The 18,349-nt window shown below is 31.0% G+C and overlaps 1 protein-coding gene across 6 annotated transcripts in view; it reads right to left on the bottom strand.

The window, feature by feature from the left end:
• The window catches only part of LOC129805922 (uncharacterized), an 86,587-nt gene that overhangs the window by 48,865 nt on the left and 19,373 nt on the right, over positions 1-18,349 (bottom strand). For 2 of the 6 annotated variants that reach the window (XM_055854173.1, XM_055854176.1), the window contains exon 1: positions 8,359-8,946. The exons of 1 other annotated variant lie outside the window; for it this stretch is intronic. The gene's annotated coding sequence lies outside the window, so the exon portion shown is untranslated. Of the gene's footprint in view, positions 1-8,358; positions 8,995-18,349 lie in introns of those variants that run through there. 3 more of the 6 variants (XM_055854178.1, XM_055854172.1, XM_055854177.1) reach the window with 3 other exon arrangements.

Here is an 18,349-nt window from a genome sequence, read left to right as displayed (position 1 = left end):
GAAGAGTGATCAATATCGTGTCCCTCTTTTGCCTGTTTTTCGACTCTTAATAAATTTGAAAATAGTTCACGAGAAAAACATCTCTTGAAATACAAAAAAAAATTAAAATCGCTTGAATTGTCAAAATATTCGAATATAAACAAATTGAGCTTTTGAAGAGGGAGATTTTAAGCGCCGAAAGATAGGCACAAATGCACCGGTCTAAAGCTCAGTGGGTGATTTTTGTGTCAAAATGGGAGTTTCGAAATAAAATCCCCCCGTTTAGATGCTCCCTTATATATCGCAAACTGTCATATACGTAGGGCTTAAGATCATCAATTTATAGATCCTTTGCATAAATTTCCTTTACCTAACTCTCGAGGATTAGCCTGTGTCTATTTGGGCCCTATGCAGAATTATAATAGGGGAGAGCCTACATATTTGAGACGCGGGTAGTTTGATGCGCTGTGGATTATTTTTTGATTATTTAAGTAAATGTAGTAAAAACGCTAATCCAGTTATATTAATAATGTCTGTATTTACAGTAGACTTTCGCTCAATCGGCTCTTTCTCAATCGGGCGACAAATTTTGTTGACAATTTTCACGTTTAATTATTAAGCTAATTCGATCAAATTCGCTGTAGTTCTTCCTATTTTATCGTGATTCTTTATAATTGAGCGCTTTTTGTGGAATTTACAAAGGCTTTGACGCTCAATTCTATCGCTAAACCGGATGACATTTTGCCCCATATTCCCGATTGAGAGAGAGTCGTCTACTGTATGAGTATACTAAGCGCTATACACAATTTCAAGATAATTTTCTGAGTTATTGCCTTAAAGTCAAAAGATAAAAAAAAAAAACTCAAATATACCGGCTCTCCCCTCAAGAACATTTAAATGGTAAATAAATTTTTAAAAATTCTCATAGTAAAGAAATTTTATTTAAATCTTTACACTAAAGTTAATGCCGAAAAACATAAATGAGGCTTTGATTTACAGAAAACTTTGGCCTTAAGTAATTTATAGTGTATAATTTTTCCTTTACTCGTCTTCAGACGGTTTGTTTACTTATTTGTTAATTTTTATGTTTACATTTAGATTATAAGAAGTTATATTTCTTTATAAAATTAAAAAAAAATTTTTACCTTAAAAAGAAGTTCCGTAAAGAAATTTAGCATAAACCAAAATACTTTTAAAATAATTTAAATATCTATGGTAATTTCGACAACTACTTTCTTTTTGAATCATTTAGCAGGTAGACTAAGAAAAAGATCAACCAGACATCATGAATCACATGATGTGAAAAAAATGTATGAATGGCGCGAAGAATATATCGTGGTCAGCACATTCTCAATAAAATCCACAGAATGTGAGTGTCAATAGAAATAAATAATATTTATGGGTAGATTTATTCCATAAAGAGATAAGCAAATAAATTTGCATTATCACTCCAACAATGGGTGATTTGTTCCCCACACTCAAATTTACCGACCAACAATTTTTCCTAATTCATTTTCTTTTTATTGCCACTTCGGACTCTCAGTTGGGGATTTCATAAAAATGTTTCTCTGACCAAGGTTAGCACTCCAAACACGGTGAAAGATTTTTCGTAAGACACTTATTTTGACGTCTTTGAGATCATGTGTGCAGATGTTGGGTATATCTTGATGACAAATTTTTCATACAATTCGAATAAATTGGTCTCCCACAATTTTTTTTTGTGTGCCCGGAAGGTGGATAAAAAGGTGAGCAAATATACTGTGAGCATTTAGGGCAGAGTTGGGCAATTTCGGAGAGAAGAATAGGGGAGACTGGGGTAAAAAGTCACAAAACGGATATTTTATTTTTTTACAAGCTACTCGAGCGCTTCAGAAATTTTTAATTAGCACAGTTTTATAGGAAATTTACCGCTCTACAACTTTGTGGAAGTAATTTTTCCTCTATTTTGTAAGGAAATACGTTTATTGAGCCGATTTCTAAAAGGTGATGTTGTGACCATTCTCAAAAATGCTGGGGCAAATAGTATCAGGCATGGGGTAAAATTATCACATTTTGATACCCTTTATTACGGGCTCCCATAACATTAAAAAATGCCTAGATGACATATTTTCATAGGATGTTTATTTCTCTATACCTTTGTGCAACAGAGTTTTTCCTATTTAAACGAGAAAAGCATTTTTAAAGTTATTTTCCAAAGGCTTTTTTTGGCAAGAAAATTCTATTTAACCATTCTGAAAAGGCGAAAATGGCGAATTGGGCGAGATGCATTTGACGAAATCTGCCGAAGAGTTGCCGAGTAAACGTCACTTAAGTACAAAATAAAAACAAATTAAAGGAAGAAGTGCTAGTGCAAAATAGAGTTTTTTCATAGTATATGCCACTCAATTTAACTATGTGTGTCCATTCAGTAGTGCTATATAATATAGTTGATGCCTATAAACGGAGGAATGCAGATTCTCAACGTGTCATCGCAATCTTTTTAGGTTCCATGGGGTATCCGGGGTGTTCAATTGCTTCTGTGTCTCGCAAAAAAATGAGCACGATGATCAAGTGGAGAACCAGGCAAAACTTCTCAATCGGGGAGTAATTCAGAGAACATCGATGGTTGATGGGCTAAGGGGAATGAGGTAACGAATCACAGTTCTGTGATTCATGAGTATTATTTCAATAAAACTGCAAATTGTTTGACCCATGCAAAATAAACAACAAGCGGCGACACATGGCAATGAATGACGTTTCTTTTCGCCGTAAGACATCAGGAATTGCTTCGGTTTTTGTTACTTTCTGCCCCATACCTTTTGATACTTTTTACCCCAAGTGGTCATTTTTAAGAAAAAGATTTCTGGAGAGAAGAATATTTGGAAAAAGCTAAAACGGATAGTGGATTCGTACTCAGGGAATCCAAATCATTTAGGAAATATTCGCCAGTGCATCAATTTTGGAAATTAAGTAGGTAAAAATTGATATCTCTTGGAATAAAAATATTTCAAAAACAGGCCTAAAAATTTCAATATTTTTTATTTTCTAAATCCCCTGTTCGAATTCTAAGAAACTTACGACATTGAAAAAGGTTCATGGAAGCTATCTAAGGAAAAAATTTGAAGCCGCTATCTCTTTTATCTTGGAAGATATTGAATTATGAAATTTTCGACTTGTGACTTTTTACCCCAGTCTCCCCTATAAAATGTTTTGTGTTTGTATTATGTTTCTCAATATAAAAAACTTAATTGATGTTAGAATTCAGGGAAAGTAAGAGATAATCCTTTAATTTCCAACAAAAGAAATTTCGAGGTGGATAATTTTTCGTTACTAACGAATCGATAGTGTCGATAAATCTATATAGCTTTTCACGTTTCATTGGATTTACTGTGACATCCTTGAAAGAATGTGACAATCAATACTATTGAAGTCATCATAGGTCTCCCCAGCCTTCACATGGAACTGGAGAACCCTCGTTAGAGGTACTCTGATTAGAAATTGTAATTTCTGCAACATTCACATTGATTAAAGTTTTATTTATACATAAATTGAATTCACCCAGCGAGCAATGTTTAGCTGAAAAAAGCAGCGTTTTCAGCATATTTTTGCTGAGTTAATCAGCTGACCGGTCAGCACTTTTCGAACAAAAAGTGGTAACAAAATATGCCTCGCGAGTGTCGTTTTAATGTTAGGGTCGAAGGAATACCTCTTCGACAGGGAACCCCTATTGACACTCTTGTCAAAATGTTTAAATTTATTTAATGCATTTAATAAAATCTAAGTATAATATAACGTTTTTTCATTAATCTGCGTTTTTCGATAATGATAAGTGTTCGAATTTCGTATTGCAAATGGTACAGAGTAGGGTATTAATAAGTCCCGACACGAATTCTTAAAGTGTCAATAGGTGTTTCTTTCACCATACTAGAATTTAGCTGAAAAAACATATGTTTCTAGCTGAATGGAAATTGTTTAGCATTTCATTATCGTTAGGCAATTCCAAATACATTCAAATGAGTGTTCAATTAAGTGTCCTTATCCTCGAGAAAAAATACATTACATGTGGTCTGTTTTCCATCTATCTGTAACAGAGCTAGAGACCAATTGGTAACAGATATCGACAGATATCTTTGGTGACCCCTCCATAAATAGAAAATCTCAAGAGTTAGTTTTTTTCTATTGGTCCTCAATCCCTTTCTACATTCTTTTGGTATTGTCATAACTCATAAAAAGAATTTTAGTTTTTGAATGAAGGTTTGATTGAAATTCCCCCACTCTCCCCTATACAAAAATATTGCCAAAGGAAATGTATTGGTAAATGATTCTTTAAAGTAGACAATGGAAATTTATGGTTGATCAGTTAATTATGCGGGGAAATAAAATATATTTATTTACCTCTGATTTTCATATTTTCACTATCTTTCGAACCATTTCTGTAATTTATTGCACAAGATTGTGCAAAGGTAAAGTGTCTCAAAACTCACCATTATGATAATTCATGACCTCAATAAGCAAAATGCAGCAACATTAAAACTATTATTTTCATGGTGGTTTTTTTTGCTATTTCATCTTAAATAATTATTTATAAAATAATACCATATAATATGTTTTTAATTCATTGATACAGAAATGCATGCTTTTATTTATAAATATTGCAATTGCAATCATTTTTCAAGAGAAGTATGTCAACATTTGAATATTTATTATCAATGTGGAATACCAAAGTATTTTTGCTAACGAATAAGGAAACAGATCACATGGATAATTTATTTGAGAAATTTGATAGAGATTCAATAAATATTATGTAGAATGATTTTCACTTTTGGAAAATCAACTTCGTGCAATGAAGATTTATGATTTAATAAAAGAGTAATTTGTGTCACTGACTAAAAGATTTTCCACATTTTTATGGAAATCAACTGCCTGTTTGCTTTGTAAGACAATTTTTACCGGGAGAACAATCCATTTTGTACTCATCATTATAAACAATTTATAATATAATTTATTATTGTTTCACGAGGCATCAATGTGCACAAAGAGCTGTCTTCTTTGAATTCACAAAGAAAATAGCCAAAACGATTAGGGAAATTGTGCTAAAATTGACTAAATTCGTCTCTACAATTGCAAATTAATGTCAAGGTGCTATTTGAATAGTAAATTGTTCTTTTGTGTGTGAGCATACCTGATAAGAAATTGGAAAATTTGGTTAACGTGCATGCTTCCAATGAATCATTCGTGATGTTGCGAAATATAGACAAAAGTTAGCGGTAAATTGTAAGAAATTTCTCTCTCGAAAAAAAAAATTAATAAACAGCTTCTGGAAGTTCTCAACATCAATTTGATTAACTGTTGATTATGGGAAAAATTGTGCAATTGAAGACATTCTTGTGCAATATTTCATGCATCAAGTTCAGAAGCATGGAAACATCTTCCATTCCATGCCACGATTCAGACAAAAGCATATTAAATATTTACAATTTTGTGTCACAAAAAATAATACGGTTTATGTGTACTGCTCATGAAGAGTTCTTTGAGTTGGCCGAAATTACTTTGTTTGCCGGAAAGAGATTTAGCAATGGGATCCACCCTGTCTGGTCAGAAATCCAAGACTACAAAAACTTATGGCGGAAAAAATGTATGTTGTGATTTTATGAGCGGTAAATGTTAATTAAATTATAATATTTTCAATTCAGTAGAATTATTTAAATGGACATGACTGCAGTATTCTAATTATTTTAGTCATAAATGATTTAAAAAGTTTAAAACTGAGTATTTTCCTTTTAATTTCTTTTTAAATGAAATAATGAAGGTTGAGAAAGTGGTTTATATTCTATATACTGTCTGTACGTATATATAGAACTGAACGTTTAAATTATAACAGTAGTATAATAACCCCAATTTCAAATTAATATTATGATTCCTAATCATTTGAATTAATTTTCTTAGTTTTGTAACTATTCATTGAATTACTTCCAACTGTTATACTTCATACCTTATCTTACAAACGATGTTCTAATTCAATGTTACAGTTCTAAATTGATAGAAGGCTAATTCAGAGACTTTATGTGTTTACCTAGTCCTATAATACTCAGATCTACACTTAATATCTGGCATACTTCTATCAATTATTAAAATTCATTTATAACAGTTAAAATTCTAGTATGGGGAATATCGATTTAATAATCTGTTTTTCTTGTTTTATGAAAACTTCTGATTGTAATTATTATCCTGATCAATAGGGAAGTATAACCATTTTAAACACTTTTAAAGTGACTTCCAATAGTTGACTATTACATTGCGTTATAATTACAATAACATATTATAAATGACTTTAAACTCATAAAATCCTTTACATTTGCTAGATAATTTTCGGTCAGTAAACTGAGTATAAGGGACAGTAAAACACGATATTGACCTTTGGCTTTTTTACATTTGTCTTTGTATTAAATTACAATTCTAAATTCAAAGCCTTGTTTGTATTGAATAAAATAATTTTTTTATGTCGTAAATCTATTGAAACACAAGAATTTTAAACTGTCACAATATATAATACAGTCTACAGCAGTATAACAGTTATTAGGTACAGGGCTAATTAACTTTAGTCCTTGAATTAAGTTTTTTTTTAATTTTGGGCGATATAATTTAATTTTAACTTAAAATTTTTAAGAACTTTGCTAACTGATTATAGGATAAGTTAATTGTTATTAAAATGAAAATCAATCTTTCTAAATGTTGTATGTCAAGATATTAAAGAAAAATCCTTCTAGATTGAAAGGTTACATTACATCTTAATTAAATTAATGAAACTTTAGGTAAAAAATAAGTTGTCTTTATACATTTTAGTATTTATAAGGCAGAAAAATTAGAAGTTCAAAACCTTAAACAGTATTTGAACCTAAGGTTTTGCCATATGGCTATATGCCCTGTTGTCGTTGGTAAAATTTTTGGAAAAATGGTTTACGATTGGATATTAAGGGCCAATGGTTCATTATGTTAAAAAACAATCCTTAAAATTTTCGGTTATTTAGAATTTGAAAACTTTCGAGAATTGAACTAAGTTTACAGCCCGTAACTACTGTTATATAAGTGGCATACTGGAGGTTTGGTCTAATACCCAAAAGACTCGAGATCAGTATAACAAGCAATATAAGTCATTTTCCAAAATATAATGAATCATTTGCCCTTGATTTGCAATCCAAAGACAAGGATTAAAAAAAATGTTGCCTATTAAATAAGTTAAACCACTTAAATAAATTAAATAAGTTAAATAAGGTCTGAATATCATATCACTCGGATTTCAGGTTGGAGGTTTAGCCCAGTTTCCGAAAGTATCGAAATTCCAAATTAAAAAAAAAAAACTATTTCTATTGATTTTTCAATATGTAATAAATCATTTACCTTTAATATCCAATACTATGCCACAATTTCCTCAAAAATTTGGCTGGATGAGAAATTAGTGAAATTAAGCCATATAGCTTAAGCTTAGGTCTGAAGATTGTATTAGGGAATGCGGTTAAACCTGGAGTCTGAAACCCGACATATTTTTCGAAATTTATTAATGTCTGAAAAATCAGGCGATTTATTTAATAAAATGATCTGGTATAAGTTATGTTCTATCGTTCTTGAACGATTATTGTTTATGTATTCTGAAAAAAAAAAATACACACATTTTCTAAAGATTTCCATGATTAAAACTGCCCCTTCTCACCCTATTCTTCATTGTAATAAATTATAATATTATAAAATATAGATTTGCGCTGGTAATTCGTATGTCTGAAAATTTATTTTTCTTAGAAAAGAAAGATTGAGAAAATTTAAAAAAAATCTGTGCCCCTGAAATATTTGGAACTAGGGCTAGTAGATATTTATCTTTTATTGTTCTTCTCTTTGATTCAATTTCAGTGTCTTTTACCGTAAATTTAATTTTTTTAATTTCGCAATTTATTTTAAAGCAATCAATAAAAAATTCCAATCTATATATGCGATATCATATATTCACCAATTCTGCTGATTATAACAATTTACCTATCGGATTGAAATTAAATCCGCACGCGCTATCCGAGTGGCATTCAGTTATACCGCTTATAGCATGCTTAAGCCTGTAACTGTAACGTTTTTTTTATGTCTTTCTGAAATCTTTTCAAATGAAAATGAAGATGATACTTTGCCTATTCCTCAGCGAGTGTAGCAATGCATAAGACTCAAGTTGTAAATGTAATTACTCAGAAATGCATGGATTCATTTGAGATGATTAAGTAGCAACAGTACAATTAAATTTCCCTCTAGTAGATACTCGTCTTTTCTTTCTCCACTTGCCCATTACTTCACTATGTTTTCTTTTATAGCTTTTCTCCAAAATCTCCCAATTTTAGACTGAATAAAAAAGTCTTTTCACCATACCTGGATTTTGCAAGATATTGTGCAGGAGATTGTTCTTTATGTCTTATAACTGGTTTCTCTATACTGAGATCAGCCACAAATCTCGATCGTCTTTTGCGTCAATTGAGTCTTTAAAAAAGTTTCTTTTTTTTATCACAAAGTTCTAACGGGATTGCAATTGTGAGATAAATCACAAATATAAAACATGCCTGTATTTTCACTCATTAGTCCAACAATAGCCCAGGTGAAGGAAGAGTGGGCATCACTTGATGAGTCTTGAAGAAGTAAGAAAAAAAATCAATTCATGCTCTTGTAACACTTTTAAAATAACACTATAGGAGTCACTTAATCTTCTTTTCCATAATTCTTTTTTTCTGGCTTAAACCTGAACATCGCACAAGAAACTCAATTAGTTGGTTTGGAAAGAAAAATGGGTCTCGGTGATCTCTTTTTGCCTGTCCAAATACGATCACGGTGCATAAATATCAAAAAGTAAGAAAAGTCTCAGCGACTGACCGATTTCGCTAAGTTCGCTCACTTACAAGAATTTACTTTTAAAACACATCCGCCTGTGTTGCCCGCCAACGCGAAACTAATCGCAACACTATACTCAGCTTCAGCCTCAACTCTCCAGGTGAATGTTTCGTGTTCGAGTATGTTGGATTTGGGGCCGACAACTTTCCAGCCACAGTCGCACAGACGATCGACTTGATCGCAGTCTGAGTGCCATGATGCAATAAGTCTCATCGTTGGTTGTTTTTCAGGAAAATAGAAATAAATAAAGAAAAGGGTCGACTGGCAAGAATTAAGAGCAGAGTGACTAATTTCTATCTTGGAGCTTAATCTACCTTGCATTTTACTAACTGTGGAGAATCCGCAAAATTGCCCAAAGTCATTAAAGTTGGGCACGTTTTCCAAGTCACTATCTGACTCTTCGGCTCTTACCCTCAGTCATGAGGTCATTTCCGAACAATTCTCTGCCTGATTACCACTTCTCACGTAAGTGCTACAGATCTTTTGTTTTTACAACTCAAAACGGCTTAAAAGCTATCAATATTACTAATTAATTTGAAAAATAAAAACAATTTTGAGTATGAAAAATTGAGATTAAAATATGGGTATTTTAAAACGAAAAGTTGAAAAAACCATAAAAAAGTTTTAACAGGGGTCCATCAAGCATAATAAAAAATGAAGCTATTTTTTATTTTTCCTTGTAAAAATTTTGCAGATATTGCACCGCGACTTAAATAAATTTGTTTGTATTTTTTGTATTATTTCGGCGAACATTATGAAATGCATATTTTTAGATAACTGTTATTGCACGATTTCGAAATATATCAGACTGATAAGTCAATTTCCTGTAGGAAAAAACTTGCTATTAGTCTTTACCTTTAGTACATCTATGCAAAAACGTATGGATAAATGAATGTCGAGAGGCCCCTGCTTTTAAGATAAAACATATATTAATAATGATATCGCATATGTTAAAATAGCATCAATTTTTTCGGATTTAATTTCATATTCATTTTCAAGTAGGGTAATGTGGTACATTTAGGACTGGGTTTTAGCATTTTCAACTTTCAAACACATTATTGAATTCCCGAATTATTTTTTTCTTTGTTGAAATTAATATTTATATTCTTAATTTTATCAAAAATAGTAAACTTATTGAAAATGATTGAAAAATGTATAATTTATAAGGTACATTTTATTTATAAAACTCTTTCTCATTTCATATAATCGTATAAGAACGATTAGACTAGAACACTATCAAGAAAATCTTCAAAACATTTGGATTTAGGTAAATTTGTAACATTACCTAAACCTCTAACATAAATAGTAAGTTTCGCGAGGTTTCTTTCATAAAAGTACTACTAATACCACATTATTCCAAAAAAAATATCTAACAAAATAAGAAAAAGGGCAATTTGAAAGTAATTGCTTAAAAACCTAACTAATACAATATTTTAAAATTGCAAATGAAAGATTTACTAAAGAAATTGTAAACATTTCATGGGGAAATTAAAAGTAATAGAAATTTTGAGAACTCAGTAGATTCATGATGATTAATTTTTATTTATAAAAATAATTTGTTAGTTATTTGTAAAAATAGTTTATTGTTATAAAAATAATATAAGATCCAAATTATAACTAAAAAAAAGATGCCTCAGACCTTATAGATTATTTTTTCTTCCTTTTGAAATTTGGCTATATGTAAGAAACCAATACTTTATTTTTCGAAATTTAATAATTTATTTTCAAAATTGACTAGGTACGTACATCCATTTCTCCGTTTTAAGGGGTTTGTGGATCACGCTGACTAAAGAAAAAACAGCATATTTTCTTGATATATATTTTCAACATAGTAAAAAAATATTTAATTTGAGGTCTTACTGTGTTATCACACTTGCACATTAAAATTTTAATATGATTCACATTAATTGTCGCTGGTGGCAGTTCAAATGTGTAATTTGCGTGTTTGAATCATTTTATATTCGAAATTTGTTCTATTTGTTGATAAAAAGGTAGACTTGGGCCGCAAAATTTGATATAAATTGATTTATAGCATTAATGCGAAAAATTAATGGGATTTTCTCTTTAATTTTTTAATGTGAAAAATATTTATGGTTTAGGTAAATTTATACTTATTTTTGCAGGCCAAGTCCACTTCTTTATCAATAAATAGAAAAACTCCAAATATTAAGTGACTCAAAGACACAAATAACATATTTGGACGCTCACAAGCGACAATTAATGTGAATCACATTAAAATTTTAATGTGCAAGTGTGATAACGCCGTTAAGCATATAATGGTACAATATCTAAACTATATTATCAGAAATTTTCTTTTAAAATTAAAAAAAAATCCGCCGTTATAATTTTCGGAGACCTTTTCTGCAAAAAACATACTTTACGGTGGACCAGATTTCTCAGAGTATATTTATTTACACTTAAGAAATTAAATTATAATAAAAATTTATTTTATTAAAAAAAGTGGAGAAAATATTCTCTTTTTCAGTCTTTTTAACCCACGTAATAACGTCTTAACATGTGCGATAGTATAGCTTTAATTCTTTCCGGATAGAATAAAATTATTACAATTGATTCTTCTTTCAGAATGAAATTTTAAAAATAAAGTATATTTTTAATTTTAGAATAGCGGAAGTCGCCTAACTAAAAAAAAACCTAACTAAAAATTAAAACTAAAAATTTCTCAAAAATTGCCTAAGAAAGCAACTTTTGAAAAATCATATAATTAAGTTCTGTACACTAGAACCGAAGGAATAATTTATAATATGAGACAAAACAGCAAAAACAAATAAAATGAATTAAAGAAAATTTTGACGTATACATAGGAGCAAAACCAAGAACAGATTCTTGATCAAGAGGCTCGACTCTACCAAACGTACTATGTGAGATCCGTGTGCTAAAAATCGTGTTGCATAGTGTAATGGATGTCCTTTAAATCTCGCTATATGGGACTCATCAACATATTTGGTATTTTATTCAGTAGTTACAGACGTGGGGAACCATTTGAGGCCAATTTGGTACTCCTTATGGCCAATGAATTCTTTGATTATGCAAAGGAGTTTTAGCTTTAATTGACGTTTTTGATTAGGGCTTTTAGTAAAATTACACAATAAAGGATATCTTTTTCCTATTGATATTGGATATTGTTTTTCGAATTTTTGTTCAATATAAATAAATCTCGCAACTGAAATCCCTTTGTCTGTATGACTATACACAAAACTACAAAATATAAATTCAGCTCTGTTAAAATATTGATTTGTGTATTGTGAGAGAACATAACTCAATGGAAATGTCAATTTTATTAAAATTCTCCAAACAACTCAATATATTAGGTGTAAATAGTGAATTATCTGATTTCAGAGATCTCTGTCTTCATTTAATTGCCACGATATAAATCTACCTCAATTGCATAAGAAGAAATATACATGAAATATCAGAAATGAGAGGATGTATAGAGAAATGTGGAGACCTAATTAAACCGAAAGATAAATTACATGAAAATGAACTTTACTGGGTAATGCTGGTATTGTCTGGGTTATGGATTGTGACGATGTTCAAGATATTTACCAGACATGCACATCCAAGCCAGAGGGTCTTTGGGTGATCCAAAGAGACATCCTCACATGATTTTCTCCCAGCCATTTGATCATGACTCACCTACATCTTAAAGTTTGAGGTCAAAATCAATGAACTTAAGCGGATGGAATGAGGAATCATTCCGGAGACGCCAGATTACGGTGCTCTTTCGGAAGTCCAAACATATTTCCGAGGTGAATTGTGGATTTAAAGCTGTTGAGGAGGACATTGGAATTATTTATAAGATCACTCCACAAGTCAATACATTGATGACCTAATACTATTTACGCTGGATGAATTGAGGTAAGTTGCTATTTTTGAGGTAAGAATTTCACCATCAAATGCTGGAATTTTCTGCCCAACTATCTCAGCAATTTATCTCATTTTCTTCTCATGGATTTCTTTAGTGCAACAATACCAAGCAATGAAAGAATCCATCAACTCCGATATATTCACTTTTTCTCAGCCGGAAATTTTGAAATTTCGCCAAAGTACTTCTGCTATGAGAAAAACACATTCTTGGGATCTAGTTAATCTGATACAAGAAAATAAAACGTGAATACTCTGGTGGCTGGATGCTTACTATGAAAGATTCATTATATGGCGAGGAAGAGGTTTTAGAGTGAAAAATTCGATTGTAAACCACAAAAGATAGGGAAAAGCGTGCATTGCTGAAGATTTCTCTTAAAATAATATTTTTAAAAACACTTTGTATGTGACTTTTAGCTGGGATTCTTTCATAATCACAGCTATTGTGATGGTGCAGTTTAGTCAAACAACAGTAACGGACCTCAAGTCTACATTCTTCAAGAATACTCAGTTTAGAAAATGACTAAAATTCCAAAACTGATACCAACTGACAAACTCATTTTTAGATATGTATTCTTTTTATAAATTTTCTATTTTTATAAATTTATTTTTAATTATATCGATTTTTTTCAGTTTTTAGGTATATTTTTTTGAAAAACACTATAATATTAGATGAATTTTTGATATTTTTTACAATATTCTCGGATCGGTATTTTTTCGATTTTCAGGATTTAATTGTTTTTGAATTTACTAAAATTAATAAAATTAAAATAAAGTTAAAATAAAATTATAAAACATATTTCATAAATTCAAAACAATTAAGACATTGAAATGAAAAAATACATAGCAATATAATAACTTGAGTCATTCCTAAAACAACAATAATCTAAAATCAAAATGGCCATTCCGAAATATTTAATTTTTTAATTAATTGTTTTTCCAAAATTTCCAAATGGACAAAGTAATAGCTTTAACATTAGTTTGAAAATAAATATGTCAATATTTTAATTTGATCTTAGTAAATTTTTCAATTTTGATTCAGTTATCTCATTCTGCATCACCTGGTGACAACTGGATCACCTGGTTACCTGTCTTCCCTCTTGACGAGGGGGGGTTTGATTAGAGTTCAGGGATATTTAGTGCCTAGGGCAGAGCAAGATCTTTTTTACCGCACTCTTTTTGTAAAAGGAGTTGCTCTCTATAACTCTCTTTCCCGTGAAGTACGTAGCTCTCTACGGAAAATTTAAAAACATTTCCAATCTGGGCTTAGCTAATTAGTTTAACTTTTCACCATTTTTCTCTTTTTTTGTAATTTTTCTTATTGTATATTTATTTACTTGTTTGTTTATTTTTTTCTTTTCCTAATTAAATTCTTTGTTCTTGTCACGCGATTGCAAGAGGGTTGTACCCTATTTGTTGTGTATTTTTGAAATAAATTAAATTAAATTAAAAATTAAGACCCCTCCAAAATAGTTGCATAGTAAAATGTACATCCCATTTACAATTTTTCTAATTTTGATTTTTTTTTTGTTTTAGAAAGTTTGAACCGATTTTGATGTAGGGGAAGGTTTTGCACCTTCGTAATGTTGCAGCTTCGTAAAAGTTGATTTTTTTCCAAGTTACTAAATGAATTTCATCCATGGACATATAATCTAAAAGCTAGTCCTACATCTCACATTTCCTGACAAACTTTGAAGCATAGGCCTTTTTCCTGAGTTTAAGAAGCAAAAATAAAAATAAAATGGGCCTACAATCGTAATATTGATGTGCAATATTTTATGCATTTTTGAACTCTGCAAGTGACTTTTTGAAAAAGCAACTATTCCAAGTTATAGAGTATTTATTAGGGCTAATATTTACCGTGAAAATCTTTTGCTTGAAGCGGATCGTTTTTGTGGATGGAGGAAAATTCATAAAAATTACCACCTTTGCAGCTCAGGAAAATTGAATTTTGCAGCTTCGTAAAAACATCTGTCAAAATTACTAAGCACCGAATTTGAAAATTCCTTACTGTTTTGGGTCAGACTGTGCACTCTTCTCGGTATATTTGACTCATCAGAGATTCCACTGAATAAATTTATAAGAAAATTAGGATATTAAACAATTTTCACTAAAATCTCGAAGGAAAACACGTACTTCCCCATCAAAGTGAGACTTCATCAGATGATTTTTGCTTTACTTTTGTCAAATCAAACATTAAGCCTAAGACTGCTCATGGTACATGTGATTCTTTCATTGCCCCTGCGGTGCGTTTTGAGCATTGTTCATCCAATTTGCATCGTTTTCAAGCGGAATTTTTCACATTTTACTTTAAATTAATTACTGGTAATTCTAAGAATCACTAATGTTCAAAAAATGTTCTGTAAGACAGATTCGAGACGTTAGAGAAAAAGAAGGATTACAATAGGTGTGATTACTAATTTATGATTTTTGCAGTGATGAAATTAGATTGCTTATGGTAGATGTGATTCTTTAATTGTCACTTATATGTATTTTGAGTATTTCTCATTAAATTTTACTTGTTTTAATGTTCCTGGTGTAATGTTTTCGGGGAAAATGAGGCCTACAGAAGTGGGAAAAAGTGGTACGAAGCTGAGTCAACCAGGGCACCTTCGCAAAAAATGCCGCTACATTTTCATTTTCCTGTAGAGGAAAATCCAAGGAGTTCCAGGAATTTTGTGAGGCAGAATTATGAACACAATAAGTTAGAGATTTTTTTGATAGAGTGTTATAATTGATTCGGTGTGTGGGGCATTCAGTAAAAAATCTTAAATCTTGGACTCCTTTTTTAATACGAAGCTTCAAAACCTTCCCCTACCTTTAATGGTGCCAAATTAAAAAAAAAAAAACAATGTAGTTTTAAATAAGTTTTAAAATTCTGCTTTTGAGTGAATAAATCACAGATTCCATAAACTAAAACAAACTAATCTCAAACTTTAATATATTTACCTAAGTGAGCAAATATAGATCTCTTGCAAGGACGCAGTGTGAGTTGATTCATATGGTTCTTGATATGAAATATTATAGCAACAATAAACCAAATAAATTAATAATACTTTCCACTGATTATGCAAAATAAATTGAACTTTTTGGATATACAGCAAATCTTTCTAAGTACTCCAAAAGCATCTAGATTAGCACACAGTGTTAAATGAATGGCCTGGGGCGTATCGTAAAGTAAAGAAGTGAATTTTACCTCTGAAGGTTCTTGTATGGCGGACTCGAAGGTCAATCTAGATTTTCAACCTTTCGGCTGTTTTATTTATGAATCAATTTCGATAATCTCTCGCAATTCTTGTTGGTAAAAGCCTTATCGTTTCCAATGATCTGGCTCACATGCGAGATAAAGAGTCTACAAAAATGCAGAAGAGATCATCGAGATTTATTGCATCTTCGCCTGAAGAGAAGAATAAATGCAATTTTCATACAATCATGTCATGAAGGTTGAGCAAGGAAATCATAAACTTCAATCAAATTTGTCTTATTGTCTTCTCCATCATTGAGCCAAGAATAAGGAGAATTATCGAAGCTTATTGAACGGGTATTATATTTTTCTGGTTTCTCCTCCAATTCAATTAGCCATTTTCTCTGTTTGCCGTATCTGTCGCGCATTTATCTTAATTAAAAGAGTTGGAAAATATCTTTTGATGAAAAAAAAAATTAATATATAGAGGTATCTGGATTACATTTGAGCAACAAGCGACTTTATCAAGACTGAGATCACTCTATTAATAAAGATCATATAGAATAATTGAATATGTAAAATTGCAATTTTGCATAGTTTGAATGTGTTGAAAAACTCATAAAGTGGTTCAATTTATTACTAAATGGTGCTCCAGGTGTGTTTTTCAAATAGCCTGTGTACTTAAATGTGATGTTATAGTTTGCTAATTACCCTTAGTAATTTATATATTATTTATAGCAATTTTCTCAGTAATGGCATGATTGCCCAATAACTCAATTTCCAATGACCAGTAGCTAAGTGCACTCTAAATATGGGCTACTTCCCCTCTTCATGTATAAACTTCAATATATAATTACTGGGAGTTTTCCCATTATGGGTCTCTTCTTAGTCGTGATCCGATGATACAATGAACCATTTAATTAGCATGAGAAAACCCTGAACATGTCACAAGTCCACGTAACCGGAAGAAAATCTTTTTTTTGATGAATTACTCCAGCATCTCCATCCATAAGATATGTGAATTGGACTCCCCGGCAGCATCGGTACGCCCATTTATGGCCAAAGTACACAATCTTCTGGTGAGGGACTCTCTAGAGTACCGGAATATTGTTGCTGCTGCTATATAATCTCCGTATGGGATCTGATAATTTGCGTATTATAGCCAATGTGTAAATTTGCCACGCCGTGCAACACATACCTGATTAATGGAATTCATGCGAAAAGTGTTAAAAGTGATGTAAGGTCATCTGCTACAACTGCAAATTATTAATTAATCACTGTTGTGATACAAAATAGGGAAGAAATTATACTAAAGGAAACTTTAAAGCCATTTGAATGATATTTATTTAAATTTATATTCTTTTAATGAACATAGCTTTAGGGCTGAATCACATTGACCGTGAAATTTTTACCACTACATTCAACATATTATAGTTTTCTCTCAAATTTGAAGATTTTATCGCAATTAGTTGACACATTTTGCAAGTAAAAAGTTTGCTTATTACCAATTCTAATATTCCCCGGTCGACTTATGGGGGAGGTCCCCGAAGGTCTCAAGTCTCTATCTGTAACCGTTTGGGCTCCAGGCGTGGTAATGACCGAACGGACAGACGGGCAAATAGTATAACATCATTGCCCAGAAAATTGAATTTCTGTGAATTTTTTTCGAAAAAAAATTGAATATCTCGTCAACTGAATGTCGGATTACCACCAAATTTTCACCAGTTGTAAGATGTCGATCCCATGAGCAACATATTTCTCGAAGTAATAAAAGGCTAAGTCAACTTATTGTAGTATGGGATGGAAACGATATATAGGGTAAAGTGGTACAAGTTGCACAGGTACAATTTGGACAGGACTTTTTCTCTTGATAAATTTAGTACTTCATTTTTATTTGTATATTTTTAATGCTTTAGTTTTCTAATTTGGTTCCTTATGCTTAAAAACAAATTTTGTACTGTATTTATCAAGAAAAAAGCCATGTTCAACTTGTACCGGCGAAATGTCCAACAACACTAATTCCAAATTATATCACTTTACCCTATTGCTCTATATGTGGAGTTCGAGCAATAAGACTAATTAGTTAGTGCAAAATTGTACACGTACACGTGAAACTCAATCAATAATATTTTCAAAATCATTAAATTACCTCACTGATTAAAATCTCAGGTTAAAAAATTTAAACAAATTAACAATTTATGTAAAAATTAAAATTAATGCTTGAAAATAAATTTTTATTTTACCTTTGCAAAGGGATAACTTGTAATCGTTACTAAATTGGATTTTTTTTTTAATTTTCTCACTTTTTTAGATTGACAATTGGAAGAAAACCAAGAAGAATTTAAAATGAAGTACAGTGTTGGCCATAAGTTTCAAATCTACGTTCGAAAAACCATGTAGGAAAAATAACAC

Source organism: Phlebotomus papatasi, chromosome 3 (genome assembly GCF_024763615.1).
Source record: "Phlebotomus papatasi isolate M1 chromosome 3, Ppap_2.1, whole genome shotgun sequence".
Lineage (NCBI taxonomy): Eukaryota > Metazoa > Arthropoda > Insecta > Diptera > Psychodidae > Phlebotomus > Phlebotomus papatasi.
The sequence above is the reverse complement of the archived record's forward strand: the minus strand, read 5'-3'. Positions and strand labels throughout refer to the sequence as shown.